The 7,324-nt window shown below is 42.1% G+C and overlaps 1 long non-coding RNA gene across 2 annotated transcripts; it reads right to left on the bottom strand.

Moving 5' to 3' along the window:
* Nucleotides 1-1,897: 1,897 nt before the first annotated feature.
* Nucleotides 1,898-4,481, bottom strand: LOC125514644. Of its 2 annotated transcripts, XR_007286543.1 has the most exons (4): nucleotides 3,802-4,481; nucleotides 3,155-3,471; nucleotides 2,931-3,019; nucleotides 1,898-2,846 (listed from the first exon to the last, which is right to left on the bottom strand). It is a non-coding gene; the product is annotated as an uncharacterized LOC125514644 (long non-coding RNA). The 2 variants fall into 2 exon arrangements; XR_007286542.1 differs by having other exon boundaries at nucleotides 1,898-3,019; nucleotides 3,802-4,480.
* Between the last annotated feature and the right edge of the window lie 2,843 nt (nucleotides 4,482-7,324).

The following is a 7,324-nucleotide window of genomic DNA, read 5'->3' as shown; positions in this document are numbered from 1 at the left end:
GTGCTGACCCGTTTTCGGGCTTCAACTATCATGTTGCAGACTTTTCAGACGACGAGTAAGGAGCCTTAGGTCGTGGTCTTTCACTCAGTGATGCCATTGGAGTTGATGGACTCACTTTATCTTCCAAGCCTTCCGTTGTTATTGTATTAGATGGCCTTAAGCCATATTTATTGTAATAAGTTCTCCTTTGAGACATTCGATGTAATAAGTGTGTGATTGCTACTCTGTTATAAATCCTGCAAGTATTGCGCGTGTCAGCATTACCGATCCAGGGATGACACTTATGCACAGAGACTCGACCGTTTGAGGTCTGGTCGCTATAGATTTTGAGTCTAATATTAAAGAATTTATTACTTCGCAAAAGAATTTCAGTGCTTTGATTGAAGAAAAATTGCTTAAGATTGATGAGTTGGCTAGGAACGTTGATAGAATTTATCTTGATATTGATTCTTTGAAACTTAGATCTATTCCATAAGCATGATATCAATGAGTCTCTCAAAGCCATGAGAATTTCCATTGATGAGTGCAAAGAAAAAACCGCTAGGATACGTGCTAAGAAAGATTGCTTTATAAAAGTGTGTTCTTCTAGTTTCCATGATAATAAAGATGAAGATCTAAAAGTTATTGATGTGTCCCCTATTAAATCTTTGTTTTGCAATATGAATCTTGATAATGATGGGACTGAATATGATCCACCTTTACCGTGAAGGCGTTCCAGAAATTCGGAGTCTTTAGATCTTGATGCTAAAATTGTTAAAAGTGGGATTGAAGAGGTCAAAACTTTAAATATCAATGAACCCACTATTTTGGATTTCAAAAAATTTAATTATGATAATTTCTCTTTAATAGATTGTATTTCCTTGTTGCAATCCGTGCTAAATTCTCCTCATGCTTATAGTCAAAATAAAGCCTTTACCAAACATATCGTTGATGTTTTGATGCAATTTTATGAAGAAAAACTTGAGTTGGAAGTTTCTATCCCTAGAAAACTTTTTGATGAGTGGGAACCTACTATTAAAATTAAAATTAAAGATCATGAATGCTATGCTTTGTGTGATTTGGGTGCTAGTGTTTCCACGATTCCAAAGACTTTGTGTGATTTGCTAGGTTTTCGTAATTTTGATGATTGCTCTTTAAACTTACACCTTCCGGATTCAACTATTAAGAAAACCATGAGAACAATTAATGATGTTCTTATTGTTGCAAATAGGAATTATGTTCCCGTAGATTTTATTGTTCTTGACATAGATTGCAATCCTTCTTGTCTTATTATTCTTGGTAGACCTTTCCTTAGAGCGATTGGTACAATTATTGATATGAAGGAAGGGAATATTATTTTCCAATTTCCGTTAAGGAAAGGCATGGAACACTTTCCTAGAAAGAAAATTAAATTACTATATGAATCTATTATGAGAGCCACTTATGGATTGCCTATCAAAGATGGCAATACCTAGATTTATTCTTGCTTTTATGCCTAGCTAGGGGCGTTAAACGATAGCGCTTGTTGGAAGGCGACCCAATTTTATTTTTATTCCTTGCTTCTTGCTCCTATTTAGTAATAAATAATTTATCTAGCCCCTGTTTTGATTGTGTTTTTTGTGTTTAACTAGCATACATACCCGTGCGTTGCAACGGGAGAAAAAATCCAAATGCACCCAATAAACATCAAAACATGTTCAAGACCCCACAAATCCACGTCCGTTCTTTGAAAGTGGGAACATGAGTGAAACGGGGTGGATAGGGGATAGAAGATCGACAGGTAGAAAAACATTCCTCGTTTTCCTATCATTACTAACAAAATGAGCTATAGATAAAATTGTACAGTATTCTAAATAAGTGTATAGCTATAAAGAAAATGATCATATATAGTAGAATCCGTACATTATCTAGCCAACCATTTTGTAATGATATGTTCACAAATTTTAGTTGTATTATTACTGGCTCGTGTATCATTCTCTCCCATAGAAATCATACAACAAAAAGCTTCAGAACGCAAATGGCCAACATACTCTGAATCGGTTCTCATACACACACTCTATAATATAAATTCAGACCATATACTCTCAGCTTCTACGACAAAGAAATTGAAGCAAGGTATGCTGCATTGGTCAGTTCGTCCATGAGAAAATGCAGTTGAAGGCCTCCATCCTAAAAGCCGAGACCACAACCATATCTTGTGGTGGTCGATGTGTAACCGGATGAAGGAGCGCACGCTGAGCAACCACAAGTTGGTGGCTGCCACGTTATCTTCGGCAGATCGTTGGCTGAGGTCGAGAGCCTTGACGGTGTCTGAGCAGAGGGCGAGCGCGCGCGCAGCATATGTATGCAGATCGTTGGCTGAGGTCGAGAGCCTTGAACGTGTCTGAGCAGAGGGTGAGCGCGCGCGCAGCATATGTATGCAGACTCCGCAACAAAATTGAAAAAAAAATCTCAACTTTGTCAGCCCGGCGAAAGGGCCAGGTTAGTTCAAAATGTGCCACTTGCTGGTGTAAAAACATGGAGCTACAGGAAGCTATCTATAACATTGTAATGGGATTAAAATTAGCTAGCTAGTATCGTATGTCTGCAAACTTGTCATCTTAATTATGCAAAAACAAAAATCTAAAGCTAGCTGAGCATAAATGGTTTGGTGCCCCTTGGGTTGTTTTCTTGTCCTAACATAACATGGAGGAGGTACCAAGGGTTCAGCATTGAGCTTTGATTTACCTCCAAGAAAATTAGGACTCCATTTGCCTATTTGATCCTTACCAGTTTATTACTTCCCTATCTGTCAATTCCATGATCTTCCACAATGCTTCCAACCGCTTCATAACTCCTGTCGGTCCCTTGAGGTGGAAATTTTCATGCTGAGATGCAACAAAATTTATATCATGTATTAAGTCATGCAAAAATACCAACCTGCAGTATAGTTTGACATAGATACAAATTACCATCCTTCTCAGTAGCATCTCAAAACACCAAAAGGCATCTGCATCATCCTCGTATAGAACAACAAAAGGGGAAACCAGATCGCTCATACCTACAATCAACTTGTACCATTTAGGCAGTTTAAATAATTAAAGCAAAATGATGCAATGCTCTATTGAAATGCAACCCTTACAGTATCCAGGGGATGGATCAACCCATGCATAAAATGGAAGTATATCTGACAAACCTTCATGGCAGCCGCCGCTTGAACCCCGCAGGTCGCCGCCCACGGAGCCGCTCGTCGCCAGCCCCTTCAGAATCACCAGATCCAGCCACCTCCGCTCCAGTCCTAGTGCCGGGCCTCGCGAGCTCCTCCCCTCGTCCTCCTACATCGACCTGAGCCGCCATGGACGGCCAATGCGTCCACGTTGATTGCCGGCGAACGCGCGCGTCCGATGCATATGGCCCTGCCTCCGCGCCTCCCCTCTTGCTCCTCCTCTCGTCCGCCATGTGCTCGCCGCCGTCGTCCTACTCCCAATCGGATCGGGAGCGCCGCCGCTCAATCTGCAGACCAAAAAGAATATCGAACAGTTTTTTCTTAACTCAAATATAGTTCACACGGGTTAATTTATTGTTTCATGTGCACATATTGATCAAATAAATTCTTCCAATCTAGTTAATTGTACTGCTGGATTTTGGTGGTCATTCTGAATGTACAGATTTGTTGTGAGGATCTCTGAACTAATATGGATATGTTGACGAACTATAACTTAGCACTATATCTGGTTCTTTCTATCAGTTTGATTTTGGTCATCCAAGTGGATATATACAGCAGTCATGCAGCCACAGTCTGCACTATTTGGTTAATGAGAACGGGAGGAGCACAACACTTACCCCATCGCTTATCTCAGCCAGCTTCAGGTCCACCATGGCCACCTACACCGAGCACCATATCACGTCCCGAGCTTAGTTGTCGATTCATCTACACCAACCCAATCACCATAAACAGGGATACAATCAGATCTAATAAGAGATAGCTCCATGACCATGAGAAAAGCTAATCGGGGCAAGGCGGTCGGTGCTGGGCGACCGCAGCGACGGCCATGTAACCGGGACGCGAGGAGGAAGGAATCGGTAGGCGGTGTGATGCCCTCATCCTCTGGCTTGTAGTCCGATCTGTCCCCATCATCCCCGTCCGCTCCTCCGCCGCCTCCACCTCCCTCTCCTACTCCTACTGGCTCCTCTGCCTCCTCCACCTTCCTCTCCTCCTCCTACCAGCTCCGCTGTCTGCACCTCCCTCTCCTCCTCCTACCACCCGTTGCCCGTGGCGGCGCGGAGTGTGCCGAGCAGCCCGTCGCGGTCGGCGGCACGCGCTCGAGACGGCCGGCGCGAGCCCGGAGTGCGGCGGCCTGGGCATCGGCGTCGGCGAATTGCACGCGAGGGACTTGGACGACACGGGGAGGAGGGCGCGGCGGACGATGCGGGCCGGCGGCGGGGAGGCGGCGGATCCAGATGGGGGTGCGAGGCGCGGTCGCTTGACTCGGGGGTGGGTTTTTTTTCATGTGTGTCCACGCGTGGGGCAGAAATCCGAAACGTTGTTTCCACGGGTGGACTGCGGGATCAATTATTAAAAATCACAGGGACGTTTTTGCAAAAACGGCGCGACGGTGAACCCAGAGACTCATGCTTTATTATTAGGCAGAGATTATTGTTTGTGCCAAATAGAACCGTTGGGAAGACTTGGGGAAAGTCTTTTTAATATTGTTGTAAAAAACAGAAACTTTAGCGCTTACGAGTCTTTATTTGTTAGTTTTCCACAATCATCCTTGCGGTACACACCTTTTGAAAGAGACACACATGATTCAGAAATTGTTAGAATACTCTATATGCTTCACTTATATCTTTTGAGTTCTATAGTTTTTGTTCTGGTACTTCACTTATATCTTTTAGGGCACGGTGGTGGATCTGTTTTATAGAAACTATTGTTCTCTCATGCTTCACTTAGATTATTTTGAGAGTCCTACAAAACAGCGTGGTAATTTGCTTTAATTATGTTAGGCACTCAAGATTTATAAAAAAAATCTTATGAGTGTGTTGAATACTATGAGAAGTTTGATACTTGATAATTGTTCTGAGATATGGAGATGGTGATATTAGAGTCGTGCTAGTTGAGTAGTTATGAATTTGAGAAATGCTTGTGTTGAAGTTGGTGATTCCCGTAGCATGCATGTATGGTGAACCGTTATGTGAAGAAGTTGGAGCATGAATTATTTATTGATTGTCTTCCTTATGAGTGGCGGTCGGGGACAAGCGATGGTCTTTTTCTACCAATCTATCCCCCTAGGAGCATGCGCGTAGTACTTTGCTTCGATAACTAATAGATTTTTACAATAAGTATGTGAGTTCTTTATGACTAATGTTGAGTCCATGGATTATACGCACTCTCACCCTTCCACCATCGCTAGCCTCTCTAATATCGCGCACCTTTCGCCGATATCATACACCCACCATATACCTTTCTCAAAATAGCCACCATACCTACCTATCATGGCATTTTCATAGCCATTCTGAGATATATTGCCATGCAACTTTCCACCGTTCCATTTACTATGACACGCTCCATCATTGTCATATTACTTTGCATGATCATGTAGTTGACATTTCAGTTGTGGCAAAGCCACCGTTCATAATTCTTTCGTACAAGTCACTCATGCATCATTGCTATCCTGGTATACCGCCGGAAGCATTCATATAGAGTCATACTTTGTTCTAGTATCGAGTTGTAATCATTGAGTTGTAAATAAATAGAAGTGTGATGATCATCATTCATAGAATATTGTCCCAAAAGAAAAAAATATAAAAAAGAGAAAGGCCAAATAAAAAAAGGAAGGCCCAAAAAATATATAAAGGGACAATACTACTATCCTTTTTCCACACTTGTGCTTCAAAGTAGCACCATGATCTTCATGATAGAGAGTCTCCTATGTTATCACTTTCATATACAAGTGGGAATTTTTCATTATAGAACTTGGCTTGTATATTCCAATAATGGGCTTCCTCAAAATGCCCTAGGTCTTCGTGAGCAAGCAAGTAAGATGCACACCCACTTAGTTCTTTTTGTTGAGCTTTCATATACTTATAGCTCTAGCGCATCCATTGCATGGCAATCCCTACTCACTCACATTGATATCTATTAATGGGCATCTCCATAGCCCGTTGATACGCCTAGTTGATGTGAGACTATCTTCTCCCTTTTTGTATTCTCCACAACCACCATTCTATTCCACATATAGTGCTATGTCCATGGCTCGCGCTCATGTATTGCGTGAAGATTGAAAAGGTTTGAGAACACCAAAAGTATGAAACAATTGCTTGGATTGTCATTGGGGTTGTGCATGATTTAAATACTTTTTGTGGTGAAGATGGAGCATAGCCAGACTATATGATTTTGTAGGGATAACTTTCTTTGGCCATGTTATTTTGAAGAGACATAATTGCTTAGTTAGTATGCTTGAAGTATTATTATTTCTATGTCAATATTGAACTTTTGTCTTGAACCTTTCGGATCTGAATATTCATACCACAATTAAGAGAATTACATTGAAATTATGCCAAGTAGCATTCCACATCAAAAATTCTGTTTTTATAATTTACCTACTCGAGGACGAGCAGGAATTAAGCTTGGGGATGTATGATACGTCTCCAACGTATCTATAATTTTTGATTGTTCCATACTATATTATATCCTATTTTGGACATTATTGGGCTTTATTATACACTTTTATATTATTTTTGGGACTAACCATTTAACCGGAGGCCCAACCCAGAATTGTTGTTTTTTTTGCCTATTTCAGAGTTTCGCAGAAAAAGAATATCAAACGGAGTCCAAACGGGATGAAACCTTCGGGAACGTGATTTTCGGAACGGACATGATCCAGAGGACTTGGACCCTACGTCAAGAAAGCAACTAAGGAGGGCACGAGGTAGGGGGGCGCGCCTACCCCCCCCCCCCCAGGCGTGCCCTCCACCCTCGTGGGGCCCATGTTGCTCTACCGACGTACTTCTTCCTCCTATATATACCTACATACCCCCAAACTACCAGATACAGAGCCAAAACCCTAATTCCACCACCATAACTTTCTGTATCTGTGAGATCCCATCTTGGGGCCTTTTCCGGAGCTCCGCCGGAGGGGGCATCGATCACGGAGGGCTTCTACATCAACACCATAGCCTTTCCGATGAAGTGTGAGTAGTTACTTCACACCTTCGGGTCCATAGTTATTAGCTAGATGGCTTCTTCTCTCTTTTTGGATCTCAATACAAAGTTCTCCCCCTCTCTTGTGGAGATCTATTCGATGTAATCTTCTTTTGTGGTGTGTTTATTGAGACCGATGAATTGTGGGTTTATGATCAAGTT

This window comes from Triticum urartu, chromosome 6 (assembly GCF_003073215.2).
Source record: "Triticum urartu cultivar G1812 chromosome 6, Tu2.1, whole genome shotgun sequence".
In the NCBI taxonomy this organism is placed as follows: domain Eukaryota; kingdom Viridiplantae; phylum Streptophyta; class Magnoliopsida; order Poales; family Poaceae; genus Triticum; species Triticum urartu.
Note: the sequence above shows the minus strand (reverse complement) of the source record. Positions and strands in the feature narration are given on the sequence as shown.